Consider the following 20,089-nt stretch of genomic DNA (forward strand, 5'->3'; position numbering starts at 1 on the left):
AAAAGGTTAAGTGAAATCCAGGGTGTGCTGCAAGTTGCAAGAATATCTCAGGATTATCCAAATATTTTTTGGACATACATGGTGGGGGATTTACGGAGTTTAAAGGTGAAAGGAATTGAAACTGTAAACAAGCCAACCGGGGGGTGATTGGGATCGTGCGCTTCGTTGCCCAGAAGCCTTTTGGATATTGGCCATGAACGCATGCTTCCACCAAGAAGGTCTTAATTATTAGAATGACTTTTTGTATTTTTATTAGATTGCTTTTTTGAGAATGTAATGATAAAAATTGTTTATTTTTTTCGATTTCTCTTGTATTATGTTGTAAAAAAAATTTTGGTTGTTACAGTTTTTTGTATAACTAATTACTGTGATGGGGTTGGTTTTTTCAGCGAATATAATTTCAGCTTTGTCAGTTCAGATTGGTGAATTTATAAAGATATCTTTGTCTAACATGCACATGAGATTGGTAGGCATACACACATTTAATGTGGTATTGGGATATCATCATGCGTTTTGTTCTAGGACTGCACTCCATGAATATTGTAATGGTTGATAAATAGTTAATAGGTGGCAGTCTTTCCCGTTTTTAAAGGGTCCGAAATGCATCAGGCATTGGGGGTCCCTCCGTATGTACTGTTTTTATTGATGAAGATGTCTAAATAAAGAAAATTATTTTTTAAGAAAAGGAATCCTGTGCCGGAAAAATCCTTTGTTTCTTTGTAGACATTATCATTGCTGTTCCCATTGGGGCTCACAATCTATATTCACTATCACAATGTCTTTGGAGCGTGGGTGGAAGCTGGAGAATCTTGAGGAAACTCACATAAACACGGTCAGTGGTGGACTGGGTTGGAAAAGGCCCGCCAGTGAAATTGATTCTTGGGGTCCACTGTTCAGCTACATGCAAAAATAACCTTTACTGTTAGGTTCAGAAATATTTGGACAGTGACAGTGATTTCTTCACTACAGGTATCATTTTAACCCCTTAACGTTGGGTGTAATAATATGCCCACGTCGCACTCCCTCCCTTTGATGTGGGCTCCGTCAGTGAGCCCACATCTTTCCCAGCACATGTCAGCTGCTTTGAACAGCTGACATGTACCCGGAACATCCGCTGGTGGAATTGCGATCCAACGCAGGTATTAACCTATTAACCCCTTAACGACCGCCGATATGCCTTTTAGCGGCGGCAGTTAAGAGTACTTAAACCACAGCGCCGTTAATTAACGGCGCTGTGGAAATAGTGAATAGCACCCCCCAGAGACGGATTTTCTCTGGGGTCTTGGTTACCGGGGGTAGCCGAGACCCCAGAGACCATGATTCGGGGGTTTTTTACTGACCCCCGGTTGCGATCGCCGGTAATTAACCGTTTACCGGTGGTTGAAAAAAAAAAGAGATTTCCCATTTAATTTCTCTGTCCTGCGATGTGATCGCACATCAGAGGACAGAGAAATGGGGTCCCCGATCACCCCCCGATACTTACCTGTCTCCCCCGGTGCCCCTCGTGGCTCCCAATGGGTGCCGCCATCTTGTTCCGGCCAAAAAATGGCGGGCCCATGCGCAGTGCGCCCGCCTGCCGGCACCAGGAAGATGTTTGGGGTCTCGGCTGCCAGGGGTAGCCGAGATTGCAAAGAACATGATCGGGGTCAGTTTTTACCGAACCTTGTTTTGCAATCGCCGGTAATTAACTGTTTACCAGCGACCGCAAAAAAAAGTGGTGTGTCATTCTCTGTCCTCTGATGTGATCGCACATCAGAGGACAGAGAAATAGGGGGATTCGGGGACCCTGTTATACTTACCGGTGTCCCTGGGTCCTCCTGCGTCCCCTCCTGTCTGCCGGCTTCTTCATCCGGAAAGAAAATGGCGGGCGCATGCGCAGTGCGCCTGCCATGATCTGCTGGTCGGCAGCTAGAGGACTTGGGGCTAAATTTAGGGTTAGGGTTGGGGCTAAATATAGGGTTAGGGTTAGGGTTGGGGCTAAATTTAGGGTTAGGGTTGGGGCTAAATTTAGGGTTAGGGTTGGGGCTAAATTTAGGGTTAGGGCTAGGGTTAGGCTTCTTTCACACTTGCGTCGGCCCGACGTACCGACGCACGTTGTGAAAATTATGCACAACGTGGGCAGCGGATGCAGTTTTTCAATGCATTCGCTGCCCTGTCTATGTCCTCGGGGGGAGGAGGCCACGCATGCGCGGTCGGAAATGGCGGACGCGACTTACAAAAAAAGTTACATTGAACTTTTTTGTGACGACGGTCCGCTAAAACACAACGGATCCAGTGCATGACAGACGCAACGTGTGGCCATCCATCACGATCCGTCGGCAATACAAGTCTATGGGCAAAAAAACGCATCCTGCGGGCACATTTGCAGGATCCGCTTTTTGTCCAAAACAACGGATTGCGACGGATGCCACACGAAGCAAGTGTGAAATTAGCCTAGGGCTAGGGTTGGGGCTAAAGTTAGGGCTAGGGTTAGGGTTGGGGCTAAAGTTAGGGCTAGGGTTATGGTTGGGGTTAAATTTAGGGTTAGGGCTAGGGTTAGGGTTGGGGCTAAAGTTAGGGCTAGGTTTAGGATTGGGGCTAAAGTTAGGGCTAGGGTTGGGGCTAAAGTTAGGGCTAGGGTTGCAGCTAAAGTTAGGGTTAGAGTTAGGGTTAGGGTTTGGATTAGGGTTGGCATTAGGGTTACATTTGGGATTAGGTTTAAGGTTAGGGTTGGGATTAGGGTTAGGGGTGTATTGGGATTAGGGTTAGGTTTGAGGTTAGGGTTGATATTAGGATTAGGGGTGTGTTGGATATAGGGTTTTGATTAGGGTTATGGTTAGGGTTGGGATTAGGGTTGTTTTGGGGTTAGGGTTGTGATTATTGTTAGGGTTGTGACTAGGATTAAGGATCGGGTGGGGATAAGGGTTAGGGGTGTGTTGGGGTTAGGGTTGGAGTTAGAATTGGGGGGTTTCCACTGTTTAGGTACATCAGGGGGTCTCTAAACGCCACAGCCAATTTTGCGCTCAAAAAGTCAAATGATGCTCCCTCCCTTCTGAGCTCTGCCGCGCTCCCAAACAGTGGTTTACCCCCACATATGGAGCATCAGCATACTCGGGATAAATTGGAAAACAACTTTTGGGGTCCAATTTCTCCTGTTACCCTTGTGAAAATAGAAACTTGGGGGCTAAAAAACTCTTTTTTGTGGAAAACAAAATATTTTTTATTTTCACGATTCTGCATTATAAACTTCTGTGCAGCACTTGGGCATTCAAAGTTCTCACCACACACACCACAGATAGGTTCCTTGGGGGGTTTAGTTTCCAAAATGGGGTCACTTGTGGGGGGTTTCTACTGTTTAGGTACATCAGGGGCTCTGCAAACGCAACATAACACCCGCAGACCAGTCTATCAAAGTCTGCATTCCAAAACGGCGCTCCTTCCCTTCCGAGCTCTGCCGTGCACCCATACAGTGGTCCCCCCACACATGGGGTATCAGTGTACTCAGGACAAATTGGACAACTTTTGGGGTCCAATTTCTCTTGTTACCCTTGTGAAAATAAAAATTTGGGGGCTAAAATGTTTTTCGTGGAAATTTTTTAAAATTATTTTCACGACTTTGCATTATAAACTTCTGTGAAGCACTTGGGCATTCAAAGTTCTCACCACACATCTACATAAGTTCATTGGGGGTCAAGTTTCCAAAATGGGGTCACTTGTGGGGAGTTTCTACTGTTTAGGTACATTAGGGGCTCTGCAAATGCAACATAACTCCCGAAGACCATTCTATCAAAGTCTGCATTCCAAAACGGCGCTCCTTCCCTTCCGAGCTCTGCCGTGCACCCAAACTGTGGTCCCCCCACACATGGGGTACCAGCATACTCAGGACATAGTGTACAACAAATTTTGGGGTCCAATTTCTCTTGTTACCCTTGTGAAAATAAAAACTTTGGGGCTAAATTATCTTTTTTGTGGAAAAAAAATATTTTTTTATTTTCACGACTCTGCATTATAAACTTCTGTGAAGCACTTGGGCATTCAAAGTTCTCACCACATGTCTAGATAAGTTCCTTGGGGGTCTAGTTTCCAAAATGGGGTCACTGGTTGAGGGTTTCTACGGTTTAGGTACATCAGAGGCTCTGCAAATGCAACATAATGCCCGCAGACCATTCTATCAAAGTCTGCATTCCAAAACGGCGCTCCTTCCCTTCCACGGTCTGCCATGTGCCCAAACAGTGGTTTACCCCCACATATGGGTTATCAGCTTACTCAGCATAAATTGCACAATAAATTTTGGGGTCCAATTTCACCTGTTAACCTTGTGAAAAGATGGGGGTGAAAAGATCATTTTTGTGGAAAAAATATGATTTTTTTTATTTTCATGACTCTACATTATAAACTTCTGTGAAGCAGTTGGGTGTTTATAGTTCTCACCACACATCTAGATAAGCTCTTTGGGGGTCTAGTTTCCAAAATGGGGTCACTTGTTGGGGGGTTTCTACTGTTTAGGTACATCAGGAGCTCTGAAAATGCAACATGACGCCCGCAGACCATCCCACCAAAGTCTGCATTCCAAGCGGCGCTCCTTCCCTTCCGAGCCCCGATGGGTGCCCAAACAGTGTCCCCCCACATGTGGGGTATCAGTGTACTCAGGACAAACTGGTCAACAGATTTTGGGGTCCAATGTCTCCTGTTACCCTTGAGAAAATAAAAAATTGCAGGCTAAAAAATCATTTTTGAGGAAAAATAAGGATTTTTTATTTTCACGGCTCTACTTTATAAATTTCTGTGAAGCACTTTGGGGTTTAAAGTGCTCACCATACATCTAAATATGTTCCTTAAGGGGTGTAGTTTCCAAAATGGGGTCATTTGTGGGGGGTTTCCACTGTTTCAGCACATCATGGGCTCTCCAAACGTGACATGGCGTCCGATCTCAATTCCAGCCAATTCTACATTGAAAAAGTAAAACGGCACTCCTTCTCTTCCAAGCTCTGCGGTGCGCCCAAACAGTGGTTTACACCCACATATAGGGTATCAACATACACAGGAAAAATTGCACAACAACTTTTGTGGTCTAATTTCTCCTGTTACCCTTGTGAAAATAAAAATTCTGGGGCAAAAATATCATTTTTGTAGAAAAAATGTGATTTTTTAATTTTCACTCTCTACGTTATAAACTTCTGTGAAGCACCTGGAGGTGTAAAGTGCTCACCACACATCTAGATAAGTTCCTTAAGGGGTCTAGTTTCCAAAATGGTGTCACTTGTGGAGCGTTTCCACTGTTTAGGCACATCAGGGACTCTATAAACGTGACATGGCGTCCGATTTCAATTCCAGCCAATTCTGCATTGAAAAAGTCAAATGGCACTTCTTCTCTTCCAAGCTCTGTGGTGCGCTCAAACAGTGGTTTACCCCCACATATGGGGTATCGGCGTATTCAAGAGAAATTGCACAATAACATTTATGGTTACATTTCTGATTTTACACTTGTGAAAATACAAAAAAAAAAATGGTTCTGAAGTAAAATGTTTGCAAAAGAAAGTTAAATGTTAATTTTTTCCTTCCACATTGTCTCCGTTCCTGTGAAGCACGTCTGACCAGTCTGAAAGCTGTGGTACTGAAGGCGATGGTACAACCCTGCAATATTCCTGGAGGAGTGAGGGACAGCACAGGGAACAGAATGGTGATATATTGTGAAGAACATTGTGCTGTTTCTGTGACTAAACTGGACGAGCTGAGTAAAATTGTTTTGTTGAAACTGGATTGGACTCTGACTGTAAGTGTGCAGTGCTGAAGGAATAAAAGGCCCAGCAGTCCGAGAAGGACCCTGCATTACAAGTAAGTGCACTGCAGAAGGGATGGTGTGTTTATGAGACAGAGGGCTAGGGTGCAACAGAGCAGCCATTACCCCCCTGGCCTCCGATTCACATTTCAATTTATGAAAAAAAATGCATACGTGATTCATGCATGTCTGAATACGGCCTGAAAGGTACTTGCAAACTTTCTGGGAAGGGAAGGAGGGCAGTTTATGACAATGCCACATTCTCATGCTATAAATTTACTGTGAGAAGCCTGAGAAAATGTCATATGGGAACAATGTAGTACGTTCATTTTATTCAAATGCCATACTCTCTATTATATGACATCCTATTTTTTCAATGCATTTAATATAAATCCATGAACAGTATCATATTTCTGCACTAAAGCATACAGAATTACATTTCAGCACAATGTGGCCCCATAGAAAGCTACAAGCACCATATTTTGGTAATCACAACACCAGTCCAGTTAATGGATATGTAGCTTTGTGTATGTAAAGGAGTGGATAAGTCGTCAACACCCTCCCTTGAAGACGATAGCTTTATAATGCATTATTCAATTTTCAATGTTGGATGCATAGTTTTATCTGTTTTGTGAGCTGCCACAGTCGATCAGTGCAGACATAGTTAACTATTACAGCCATCCGATGGAGGGAGGAGCTAAGTGGGCACAAGGAGCTCAGTTCCTGCTGTAAGGCAGATAGGGAAAGGCATGGTACTGTTGCTCGCAGACCTGCCCTGAAACAGGTTTGAGTGCAATGAAGGATGGCCATAATCAGAAGCCATGTTCTAAAGGAAACCAGGACTAAGTGGCAGAAGGATGAATCTTAGTCCAAGGGGCCTAAAGCAAGGACTATGTGGAAGTGGATTAAAAGCAAAAGTTATCTATACTAGATAAGACACTAGAGTGTAGCCAGACTTGAAGGTCATAGAGGAGAAGAAGGTCAGGCTTAGGGTACCATCACACAGTGCCATTTTCATCGCTACGACGGCACGATTCGTGATGTTCTAGCGATATCTTTACGATATCATTGTGTCTGACACGCTACTGCGATCCGGATCCCCGCTGAGAATCGTACGTCGTAGCAGATCGTTTGAAACTTTCTTTCGTCGTCTAGTGTCCCGCTGTGGCGGCATGATTGCATCGTGTGACACAGGTTGTATACGATGTGCGCACAGTAACCAATGGCTTCTACATCGCAAATACGTCATGAAATTATCGCTCCAGCGCCGTGTATTGCAACGTGTGACCGCAGTCTACGACGCTGGAGCGATAATCATACGACGCTGCAACGTCACGAATCGTGCCGTCGTAGCGATGAAAATGGCACTGTGTGACGGTACCCTAAGACACGAGTTCTTCTACAAAGAGCTTAAGATGCAGTGGCACAGCAAGGAACATGTGGGCTTCATCAAATGGACTTTAAGAAGAGCAGTGAGGAGTTGTTGTGATGCACCTCAACCAGTGAGGTCCTCATGATTCAATTGGGAGTGGAAATTAAGTGTGCAGGGCCGTAGCGACACACCCTGGCCCATGCGCTCCTCAGAGGGGAAGATGGAGCTTCCCATAATAGTTTGATGGACTTATGTAACATGTAATGGAAGTAATATATCACCATGTGCAACTGTGATGTTCCTGCTTCTGGATTATGCAGAAACAACTTGAAGTGTTGTGCCTGCTATCTCTGATGTTTATACTTCTCATCAAGTTGTTCAGTGAAAAAACGTTATTTTTAGACTCTAGTCTCCCTCATTCATATCTAATCCATCTAGTCCTGGCTTGCCATGCCAAGTGGCAGCATGTATTGCCAAGGTAAAAGCAGTATACACACCCAGCCAAGATCTCCAATTTGCTGTAGAGTGACGGGGCATGGGTGCAACCCTCGGCCATGGCTGCCGCCCCATCCGTTACTTGCAAAACTGTACAGATTTGTCATTCTGCTTGGTATATATGTAAGTGAAATTTCCTTTCATATGTGCGCTATTAAGTCCCAATGAATATCTTAGATTTAAACCCTCAAATCACCTGATTGAGGTGAAAAAAGGAGCTTTTTGGCATTATGTTTGTAAATATACAATTCAGTTTATACTGTTGTGACTATATGGAATAAGGCAGCAGAGCCTATGGGTAACAGGTGCCACTAATTAATATGTCACCTTTACCTTGTGCCTCCTTTCATAAACTTAAACAAATGCCTTTGTAACATATAGGAAACCTCTGATGCACACGTTATATGCAGTGTGATAGGCCATAAATAGTTTAGTCAGGGCTGCCACTAGGAATTTTGGGGCCCCATACTGGCAAAATTTTCGGGGCCCCATTAAGACTCCGCCTAGGCTCCAACCCTCGAACTGTCCACAGCCCCACCGCTGTCTCTTGGAAAAACTCCACTTCTCACCAATCACACATTAACAGTTCCCATCACCAGATCACACACATAGCCAGCAGATTTTGTTTTGGCCAAAAGGTTTTTTAATCTGCCACGACGACAAGATAGACTCTTTTGGCCGGGCCCTACTCTACTCTAACTTATTAAACATTTGTTAAAACATGCAATACAATTTAGGTAGATTTTTATTTATTTTTCAATTTTTCAAATGACCATTAATACCACATACAAGAGACAAATACCACAACACCATGACCAGACACCATATTATCACCACATAGTGACCTATAATACTATCTACAAGGAACAAATACCGCCACACCATGTGCAGACCACATATTACCACCACAGTGACCGAACAATATCACATACAAGGGACAAATACCACCTCAGCATGTACAAACCACATATTACCACGACATGGTGAACAACTACATTCAGGGAACAAATACCAACACAACATGACCCGACCACATATTACCACCACACAGTGACCGAATAATAGCACATACAAGGAACAAATACCACCACGTCATGGCCGGACAACATATTACCACCACATTGTGACTGAATAGTACAATACTGATCATTAATAAAAAAAAATATTACCATAAGTGCCATTATACACAGGAGATCTGTACTTAGTATGCAGTGTCTGTGTACAGGTAATACAGTGGTCACCTGTGCCATTATATACAGGAGCTCTGTATATAGTGTATAGTGTACAGATAATATAGTGAACACCAGTGACATTATACACATGAGCTCTGTATACAGCATACAGTGTATGGTGTCAGTGTACAGGTAACATACTGACTCGCCAGTGACGTCTCTAGCTGAAGTCCTTCATCTTTGCATTTCTTTTTAATCCAGCGCAGACCGCCATCACTTCTTTCAGCCAGGACTCGTCTCTGTATAAAATAACAGTTATCTAGAACACCGCTTCCAGAGCACATTCCCCACTTTTTCCCTTTCTTCTACACTACACATCTGAATACAGATGTTCACCCACCATTAATTTATAATTGATTATTATGCAACTCACCATTCCAAATATAAATTATAATCCGCCACTGTGCCCCCACTATCTGTACATAGCCACTTTCCCCATTTAATATATAAATTAATTAGCACTTGTACTCTTTCCCCCAATTTATTTCCAGTCACTTTATCCTCGACGACCCCACTATGTACCTCCCGCTCTAACCCTTACCCCGATTCATTATAGTTACATGCCCGTTCTTCCTCAATTCATTGTCATGTCTTCTCTCTCTCCCACCCTCTATTCATTATCAACTGCTCTCCCCCACCCTAAAAATTCATTATTTGCTCTCCCCACCTTCAATACACCATTTGCTCTACCCACCCCCACCTTCAATTCAATTGCTGTCCTCCGTCCCTCACTCATTTGATGTGCAGTCCCCATCACCCCCACTTCATCATTTGCAGTCCTCCTTACTTCATAACTTAGTCCCCTATCCCCCTTCACTTCATCTGCAGTCCCCCTTACTTCATCATTTGCAGCCCCCTATCATTTCATCATGTGCAGTACCCCCTCAAACACACTTCATCATTTGCAGCCCCCTATCATTTCATCATGCGCAGTGCCCCCTCAAACACACTTCATCATCTGCAGCCCCCTATCATTTCATCATGTGCAGTACCCCCTCAAACACACTTCATCATTTGCAACCCCCTATCATTTCATCATGTGCAGTACCCCCTCAAACACACTTCATCATTTGTAGCCCCATATCAATTCATCATGTGCAGTACCCCCTCAAACACACTTCATCATTTGCAGCCCCCTATCAATTCATCATGTGCAGAACCCCCTCAAACACACTTCATCATTTGCAGCCCCCTATCATTTCATCATGTGCAGTGCCCCCTCAAACACACTTCATCATTTGCAGCCCCCTATCATTTCATCATGTGCAGTACCCCCTCAAACACACTTCATCATCTGCAATCTCACTCCCCCCACCTCACCCATTTAAAAAAAAAATAAAAATGTTTTTTATACTTACCTCAGTCGTTCCCGAGGCGTCTAGTGTTTTCAGCAGTGAAGCAGCAGCTAGAATGTATGGGCTGCAGAGAGGACCTGACAGGAGCCCATACATTCTAGCACATTCACTACTGAGATTGCTAGAAAGTATGGGCTGTAGTCAGGACCGGCAGGGTGCCCATACATTCTAGCTACAGCCGAGCAGGAGCTGCGCAGCTGACTAGGTAAGACCGATGTGGACAGCTCCAAAAAGGCTCCCAGGCACAGTATTTTAGTGCACAATGGGGCCCAAACAGTAGAAGCACAACAGTGGGGCCCCTCTGTGTACTGCTGCTGACCGGGCCCCATACAGCAGTAAGGGCAGTAATGTCCTGATGGCGGCCCTGGGTTTAGTATCTGTAAAGTTCTGTAACATGAACAATATCAACCTTTATTGGCAGCAGATTACAGATTACCATACCTTACAACTGTCGCTGTTCCGGGGGTCATTCTCTGGTTTTACATGTTGTCCCCTTGTACAGCAATGTCAGGGGTATCTCCTAATTTATACTGCATCCTAATGACACAGAGACAATCTTGCACACAAGCTTTTTGGTGCCATATTAATGACCTTCTCGATTGATATGACATACTCGATTAACATTGAGCCTGTGAGTCTCACACATCACTAGATTATTCGAGGTGAGTCACACTGAACAGGCCAGAGCCAATCATTGTGAGAACCAGGAGAGTTTTTAATTTTAACAATACCGTTCTGAGTAGAAAAAGGGTGCATTATACTGTAGTGGCATAATGTAGTGAAGGGATCACTGAGAGGGGCGTCATACTGTATTGGGGGCACTGTGGGGACATCATAAAATGTGAGGTGGATGTGATGTCATCATACTTTGTTGGGCAACTGTGAGATATCACAATATGAGAGGACATGGAGGTATCATTATATGTGGGGGAAATCATAATGTGTGAATTGCACTGTAGGGGCATGATATTGTGTGTGGGGGCACTATGGAGGGCATCATGCGTGGGAGCACTATGAGGGATTATACTGTGAAGGTAATGCACCATGGGGGAATCATAGTGTCAAGGGGACACAATCGAGGGACATCATGTATGGAGGTGTGAATCTTTGGGGCATCACACAGTGTAAAGTAGCATCACGGGTGCATTATACCGTATGGCGTAATCAAGCTCCTATGTGGGCCACAATACATGTCCCTCTTTGCTGTTCTTAAATTTAGTTTTGGAAAATCAAGAGTATAGGACACCCCAACTAGGACACAATTCATCTCATGTTACTCCAAGCTCTTTATGACCTCTTAGTACTTGTGTTCTGCAAACATTTATGTCAGCTTTATTTTATCCATGATTTATGAAGCCAATTCACAGAATTCAACACTTTCTATGGAACATATGTAACATTCGTTCCAAATTGCATATTTATTCATAAATTCTTTAGAAATGTGCCCTTTTTAATACGTGCACTATATACTAATGCAGAAATAGCGCAGTTGGTATGCAGACAGCCAGGCAATGCATTACCTCGAGAGCTTCAGTTAACACTACTTTCAGCTGTATTGAATCAGATTGCTGTCATTATGGCTCCCCCTACTGATCAAATGTGTGAGCTGAGTGGAATCAAGTGAACAGTCAGGGCTTTATTGTACAAGGGCAAATTTGCAGCATTAATATTTTTTTTATAGCTTGAGCCAGTAATATTTGCATAATCTATTCTTAAAGAGTAACTACATTTTCAATTTTTTTTTTTTATTAACAGTATGAATGAGGATAAAAAAAACTTTGTAATATATCTTATATTGGAAAAATACCTCTTTTCTCACTTAGCAGTAACCTCTCGGTCCTTTGCCTCCTGCATAAGCATCCATTCACAAAAAGTGCTCATTGTGAAATCAAATGACACTTGTTGGCTATAAAAGTCTATGAAGAGGGAAGGAAAATGGGAGGGAGAAAGAAGAGGTGATACAAAGAAAATCTACTGTAGGTCCCAGTGCCAGGGGGTAACTGGCAAAAAATGCAGGATACAAGTTTCATGTTGTCCAGAATTTGTGGAATTCCTCAAGTACAACAAATCACACTGAATTGGTTGCCCTGTATTCTGCCTGGGATTTATGCAAAAGGCTGTCATAGAAATTGGTGCGCAGTAACAGATGTCCCCAAGTGCCAACATCAGACAAAAACATAACTTTCATTAACTATAAACATAAACCGTACTAATATATACACTGAATTAAAAACCACATGTCCAGAAGTATGAAGGACCAGGAGTAATTGACCTACAGGATTAGCCTCTTAATTCCTGATTTTTCAAGTCTGTATAGGACACTACTGGACATACAGTGGGGGAAAATAAGTATTTGATATATTGCCGATTTTGCAAGTTTTCCCACCCACCAACAAAGAATGGATATTTTTGCATAATTAATTTGCATTTTATTGCATGAACTAAGTATTTGATACAAAAGAAAAACAGAACTTAATATTTGGTACAGAAACCCTTGTTTGCAATTACAGAGGTCAGACTTTTCATGTAGTACTTAACTAAATTTGCACACACTGCAGCAGGGATTTTGGCCCCCCTCCTCCATACAGATCTTCTCCAGATCTTTCAGGTTTCGGGGCTGTCGCTGGGCAACATTGAGTTTCGCCTCCATCCAAAGATTTTCTATTGGGATTAGGTCTAGAGACTGGCTGGACCACTCCAGGACCTTGAAATTCTTCTTACTGAGCCACTTCTCAGTTATCCTGGCTGTGTGTTGCGGGTCAATGTCATGCTGGAAAATCCAGCCATGACCATCTTCAAAGGGAAGGAGGTTGTTGGCCAAAATCTTGCGATACATGACCCCATTCATCCTCCCTCGCTGTTGAGCACCAACACGCATGCTTTACGTTACTAAGCACATGTACAACAAGGAGGGAAGGAAGTGTGTAAACATGGTAAGAATCACCGATAAATGTAAAACAAAACAAATTTATTGAAATACAAATATACAAGAAGGGCAAATACAAATTGAAAACAATTAAAAAGCCAAAGTGCTAAGCTGTATAACAGCTGGAAGTCGGTATAGGGACCATCCAGAATCCTCCACTGTGTAACTGGGGGTGAGCTATAGGTAATACACACTCAAACTGCCCTGGGAAACCAGATGTTGCAGCAGTATTGCAGACAATATAATGCAAAATCACAATCCATGAATATAAACAGGAGCAAATAATCCTGAAAAATGGAAACCTTAGAAGAATATTTCAATTGGAAAGGTCAATAATATCCCAAATAAAAAATGAGGCAGATTCTATGAGAAAATGAAATCCCAGAAGAACAAGGAGGTATAAGACATGTTGGTGAATATGTCGGGTTAAAACCACCCAGTCACAGCATGATGCATGGAGGAAAGAGCACTGCTTTACTAAGCACTATTATACAGTGGTATATAGAATACAGTTACAAAACTTTGGAACAGTAATCATGTGTTCTGTGGAGTGGCGACGTCTCTATCTGGCAGTCTGATGAACGAGTAGAGGTGAGCGAATATTTCAATGTTCGGTTCGGCTCACGATCGAACATACACAGCACAAATGACAGAATGGGAAACACGTGGGAAACACCGGCGTAGCGCTTCTGATCTGCAGTGAAATCATCCTCGCCGGTCAGAGAGCCGCGGTTCCCACGCTGTCAGAAGACAGCGTGAGCGCTCAGCTGTGATCGGGGATTAATTGTTTTCAATGTAGACAGTGCCAAGATGCGACCATTCAGGCTGAGAACCACTGGGGAATGAACTACTGCAAGCGGAGCCTCAGTGACCGGCAGTGACGTCATCAAGGTTACGTCCGGTCACTGAGGCTGTGTCCCAACCAGGCTCAACTGCTGTGGCCTCGTTGAGATCCCTGCTAGCACCATGGGAAAAAGTCAATGAGTTCACCGCAGTTCAAGCTCAGTGACTTCATAACAGATCACTGTAAGAATTTCTCACCGTGATCTGTGGTGAAGTCACTGAGCTTGAACTGCTGTGACCTCATCACTGACTTTTTCCCATAGTACTGAGGTCACTGCAATTCAGCCCTGCAGGGCCGCCATCAGGGCTTTACAGCCATGACTGGTGTATGGGGCCCGGTGGGCAGAGGGGGCCCGCATCGGGCCCCCTCTAATCTGCTCACCGGGCCCCCCTGCAAGCGCTGCGGCACACTATTGACGTGCGTGCCTGTGCCTGCACTGTTGTGTATCCGCTTTTTGGGCTCCCCTGGTGGTTGCTGGTGGTACTGGTGACTTGTTTGCACTTTGCTGCTTCTGTTCACCTGCTTCCATCAGCGTTTGGGAGTTTCCTATTTAGCCTTGCTCTCCAGTCATTTCCTTGCCGGTCATCATTGTAACTAGAGCCTTCGGTTGCATGTTCCTGCTACTAGTCTGCTGATCAGCTAAGTGGACTTTGTCCTTTTGTTTTGTATCTTTAGTCCAGTTTGCAGTTTTTGTAATTCTCTGTAGCTGGAAGCTCTTGCGGGCTGAAATTGCCACTCCTGTGTCATGAGTTGACACAGGAGTCTTAAAGTAATTTCAGGATGGTTTTTTGAAAGGGTTTTCAGTTGACCGTGAAGTCCTCTTTTGTATCCTTCTGCTATCTAGTAAGTGGACCTCTCTTTGCTATATCTACTTTCATACTGTGTATGTCTTTTCCTCTTATTTCACCGTTATTACATGTGGGGGGCTGCTATCATCTTTTGGGGTATTTCCCTAGAGGTAAGCCAGGTCTGTTTCTTCCTCTACCAGGCTTAGTTAGTCCTCCGGCTGGCGCGTGGCATTTAGGAGGCCGTAGGTATGCTCCCTGGCTACTATTAGTTGTGTGGTAGATTTAGCTCACGGTCAACTCGAGTTTCCATCACCCGAGAGCTCGTTCGTTATTTATATGTTTCTTACATTCCCTTGCCATTGGGAACCATGACAGTATGACCGGCCATGTGTTAAACTTATTGGCAGAAGAATGGAGAGAAAAAGGAAGTCTGTAAATTTTTTTTTTTCTTTTTCCCTATGCTTGCTCCATAGTTGGATCAGTTGTTTTTCAGCTCTAATTACTGCCTTTGCCTTTCTCTCCTTATAATCCTTGAATGGCTCTGAGCTCACCTGTTTAAAGATGGATCCTCAGAGTTTGGCTGCAGGTTTAAATAATCTTGCTACGAAGGTTCAAAATTTACAAGATTTTGTTATGCATACTCCTATTTCTGAACCTAAAATCCCTACACCAGAGGTGTTTTCCGGAGATAGATCTCGGTTTCTGAATTTCAAATATAATTGTAAATTATTCCTTTCTCTCAGACCTCACTCCTCAGGAGATCCTGTCCAGCAGGTTAAGATTGTAATTTCTTTGCTGCGAGGTGACCCTCAAAATTGGGCATTTTCATTGGCACCAGGGGATCCTGCGTTGCTCAATGTGGATGCGTTTTTCCTGGCTTTAGGGTTGCTTTATGAGGAACCTAATTTGGAGATTCAAGCTGAAAAAGCTTTGATAGCCCTATCTCAAGGGCAAGATGAAGCTGAGATATACTGCCAAAAATTTCGTAAATGGTCTGTGCTTACTCAGTGGAATGAGTGCGCCTTAGCGGCAAATTTCAGAGAGGGCCTTTCTGATGCCGTTAAAGATGTTATGGTCGGGTTCCCTGCGCCTACAGGTCTGAATGAGTCCATGACAATGGCAATTCAGATTGATCGGCGTTTGCGGGAGCGCAAACCCGTGCACCATTTGGCGGTATCTTCTGAAGAGACGCCAGAGAAAATGCAATGTGACAGAATTATGTCCAGAAGCGAGCGGCAGAATTATAGGCGTAAAAATGGGTTATGCTTCTATTGTGGTGATTCTGCTCATGTTATATCGGCATGCTCTAAACGTACTAGGAAGGTTGACAAGTCTATTTCAATTGGCACTTTACAGTCCAAATTTATTTTGTCTGTAACCTTGATTTGTTCATTATCAGTTATTACCGTGGATGCCTATGTGGACTCTGGCGCCGCTCTGAGTCTTATGGACTGGTCCTTTGCCAGGCGCTGTGGGTTTGATTTAGAGCCTCTGGAAGTCCCTATACCTCTGAAGGGTATTGATTCTACACCTTTGGCTTGTAATAAACCACAGTTCTGGACGCAAGTGACTATGCGTATGACTCCAGACCATCAGGAGGTGATTCGCTTCCTTGTGTTGTACAATTTACATGATGTTTTGGTGCTTGGATTACCATGGTTACAGTCTCATAACCCAGTCCTTGACTGGAAAGCTATGTCTGTGTTAAGCTGGGGATGTCGGGGGGCTCATGGGGACACTCCTATGGTGCCCATTTCGTCATCTATTCCATCTGAGATTCCGGCATTTTTGTCTGATTATCGTGATATTTTTGAAGAGCCTAAGATTGGTTCACTCCCTCCTCACAGGGATTGTGATTGCGCCATAGATCTGATTCCTGGCAGTAAATTTCCAAAGGGTCGTTTGTTTAACCTATCTGTACCTGAACATGCTGCTATGCGCGAGTATATTAAGGAGTCCCTGGAAAAGGGACATATTCGTCCTTCTTCATCACCTTTAGGAGCCGGTTTTTTCTTTGTCTCTAAAAAGGATGGCTCTCTGAGGCCTTGTATTGATTATCGACTCCTGAATAAAATTACAGTCAAATATCAGTATCCGTTGCCTTTGCTGACTGATTTGTTTGCTCGCATAAGGGGGGCTAAGTGGTTCTCTAAGATTGATCTTCGTGGGGCGTATAATTTGGTGCGAATTAAGCAGGGGGATGAGTGGAAAACCGCATTTAATACGCCTGAGGGCCATTTTGAGTATTTGGTAATGCCTTTCGGCCTTTCTAATGCACCTTCTGTCTTTCAGTCCTTAATGCATGATATTTTCCGTGAATATTTGGATAAATTTATGATAGTGTACTTGGATGATATTTTGATTTTTTCTGATGACTGGGAGTCTCATGTTCAGCAGGTCAGGAGGGTTTTTCAGGTTTTGCGGGAGAATTCTTTGTGTGTAAAGGGTTCAAAGTGTGTTTTTGGGGTTCAAAAAATTTCCTTTTTGGGGTACATTTTTTCCCCTTCTTCTATTGAGATGGACCCTGTCAAGGTTCGGGCTATTTATGACTGGACGCAGCCTACTTCTCTGAAGAGTCTCCAGAATTTCTTGGGCTTTGCTAATTTTTATCGTCGATTTATAGCTGGTTTTTCTGGCGTTGCTAAACCTCTGACGGATTTGACTAAAAAGGGTGCTAATGTTGCCAATTGGTCCCCTGCTGCCGTGAAGGCCTTTCGGGAGCTTAAGCGCCGCTTTTTGTCTGCCCCTGTGTTGCGCCAGCCTGATGTTTCCCTTCCCTTTCAGGTTGAGGTCGATGCTTCCGAGATTGGAGCGGGGGCGGTTTTGTCGCAGAAAAGTCCCGACTGCTCAGTGATGAGACGTTGTGCGTTCTTTTCGCGAAAATTTTCGGCCGCCGAGCGAAACTATGATGTTGGTAATCGGGAGCTTTTGGCCATGAAGTGGGCATTTGAGCAGTGGCGTCATTGGCTTGAGGGTGCCAAACATCAGGTGGTAGTTTTGACTGATCACAAGAATTTAATTTATTTGGAGTCTGCCAGGCGCCTGAATCCTAGACAGGCACGTTGGTCGTTGTTCTTTTCCCGGTTTAATTTTGTGGTCTCGTACTTACCGGGTTCTAGGAATGTGAAGGCAGATGCTCTTTCTAGGAGTTTTGAGCCTGACTCTCCTGGGAATTCTGAACCTGCTGGTGTCCTTAAGGATGGAGTGGTTTTGTCTGCTGTCTCTCCTGATTTGCGACGTGCTTTGCAAGAATTTCAGGCGGATAGACCTGATCGTTGTCCGTCTGGTAGACTGTTTGTTCCTGACGAGTGGACCACTAGAGTCATCTCGGAAGTTCATTCTTCTACTCTGGCAGGTCATCCGGGAATTTTTGGCACCAGAGATTTGGTGGCTAGATCCTTCTGGTGGCCTTCCCTGTCTCGAGATGTGCGTGTTTTTGTGCAGTCTTGCGATGTGTGTGCTCGAGCCAAGCCTTGTTGTTCTAGGGCTAGTGGGTTGTTGTTGCCCTTGCCTATTCCGAAGAGGCCTTGGACGCACATCTCTAAGGACTTTATCTCGGACCTCCCTGTTTCTCAGAAGATGTCTGTCATCTGGGTGGTGTGTGACCGTTTTTCTAAAATGGTTCATTTGGTGCCATTGCCTAAATTGCCTTCCTCATCTGAGTTGGTCCCTCTGTTTTTTCAAAATGTGGTTCGCCTGCATGGTATTCCGGAAAACATCGTTTCTGACAGGGGTACCCAGTTCGTGTCTAGATTTTGGTGGGCAGTCTGTGCCAGGTTGGGCATTGATTTGTCTTTTTCGTCTGCATTCCATCCTCAGACCAATGGCCAGACGGAACGAACTAATCAAACTTTGGAGACTTATTTGAGGTGTTTTGTGTCTGCGGATCAGGATGATTGGGTTGCCTTTCTGCCGTTGGCGGAGTTTGCTCTTAATAATCGGGCTAGTTCTGCCACTTTGGTTTCTCCTTTCTTTTGCAATTCAGGGTTTCATCCGCGTTTTTCATCTGGTCAGGTTGAATCTTCGGATTGTCCTGGAGTGGATGCGGTAGTGGATCGGTTGCATCAGATTTGGGGACAAGTGGCGGATAATTTGGAATTGTCCCAGGAGAGGACTCAGCAGTTTGCTAACTGCCGTCGTCGTGTTGGCCCCCACCTTCGTGTTGGGGACTTGGTGTGGTTGTCTTCCCGTTTTGTCCCTATGAGGGTTTCTTCTCCTAAATTTAAGCCTCGGTTCATCGGTCCTTATAGGATTTTGGAGATTCTTAACCCTGTCTCCTTTCGTTTGGACCTCCCGGCATCTTTCGCTATCCATAATGTGTTCCATCGGTCGCTGTTGCGGAGATATGAGGTACCGGTGGTTCCTTCTACTGAACCTCCTGCTCCTGTGCTGGTGGAGGGTGAATTGGAGTACGTGGTAGAAAAGATCTTGGACTCCCGTATTTCCAGACGGAGACTTCAATATCTGGTTAAATGGAAGGGCTATGGTCAGGAAGATAATTCTTGGGTAACTGCCTCTGATGTTCATGCCTCGGATTTGGTTCGTGTCTTTCATAGGGCTCATCCAGATCGCCCTGGCGGTTCTTGTGAGGGTTCGGTGCCCCCTCCTTAAGGGGAGGGTACTGTTGTGTATCCGCTTTTTGGGCTCCCCTGGTGGTTGCTGGTGGTACTGGTGACTTGTTTGCACTTTGCTGCTTCTGTTCACCTGCTTCCATCAGCGTTTGGGAGTTTCCTATTTAGCCTTGCTCTCCAGTCATTTCCTTGCCGGTCATCATTGTAACCAGAGCCTTCGGTTGCATGTTCCTGCTACTAGTCTGCTGATCAGCTAAGTGGACTTTGTCCTTTTGTTTTGTATCTTTAGTCCAGTTTGCAGTTTTTGTAATTCTCTGTAGCTGGAAGCTCTTGCGGGCTGAAATTGCCACTCCTGTGTCATGAGTTGACACAGGAGTCAAAGTAATTTCAGGATGGTTTTTTGAAAGGGTTTTCAGTTGACCGTGAAGTCCTCTTTTGTATCCTTCTGCTATCTAGTAACTGGACCTCTCTTTGCTATATCTACTTTCATACTGTGTATGTCTTTTCCTCTTATTTCACCGTTATTACATGTGGGGGGCTGCTATCATCTTTTGGGGTATTTCCCTAGAGGTAAGCCAGGTCTGTTTCTTCCTCTACCAGGCTTAGTTAGTCCTCCGGCTGGCGCGTGGCATTTAGGAAGCCGTAGGTATGCTCCCTGGCTACTATTAGTTGTGTGGTAGATTTAGCTCACGGTCAACTCGAGTTTCCATCACCCGAGAGCTCGTTCGTTATTTATATGTTTCTTACG

The sequence above is a fragment of the Ranitomeya variabilis genome, chromosome 4, assembly GCF_051348905.1.
Source record: "Ranitomeya variabilis isolate aRanVar5 chromosome 4, aRanVar5.hap1, whole genome shotgun sequence".
Lineage (NCBI taxonomy): Eukaryota > Metazoa > Chordata > Amphibia > Anura > Dendrobatidae > Ranitomeya > Ranitomeya variabilis.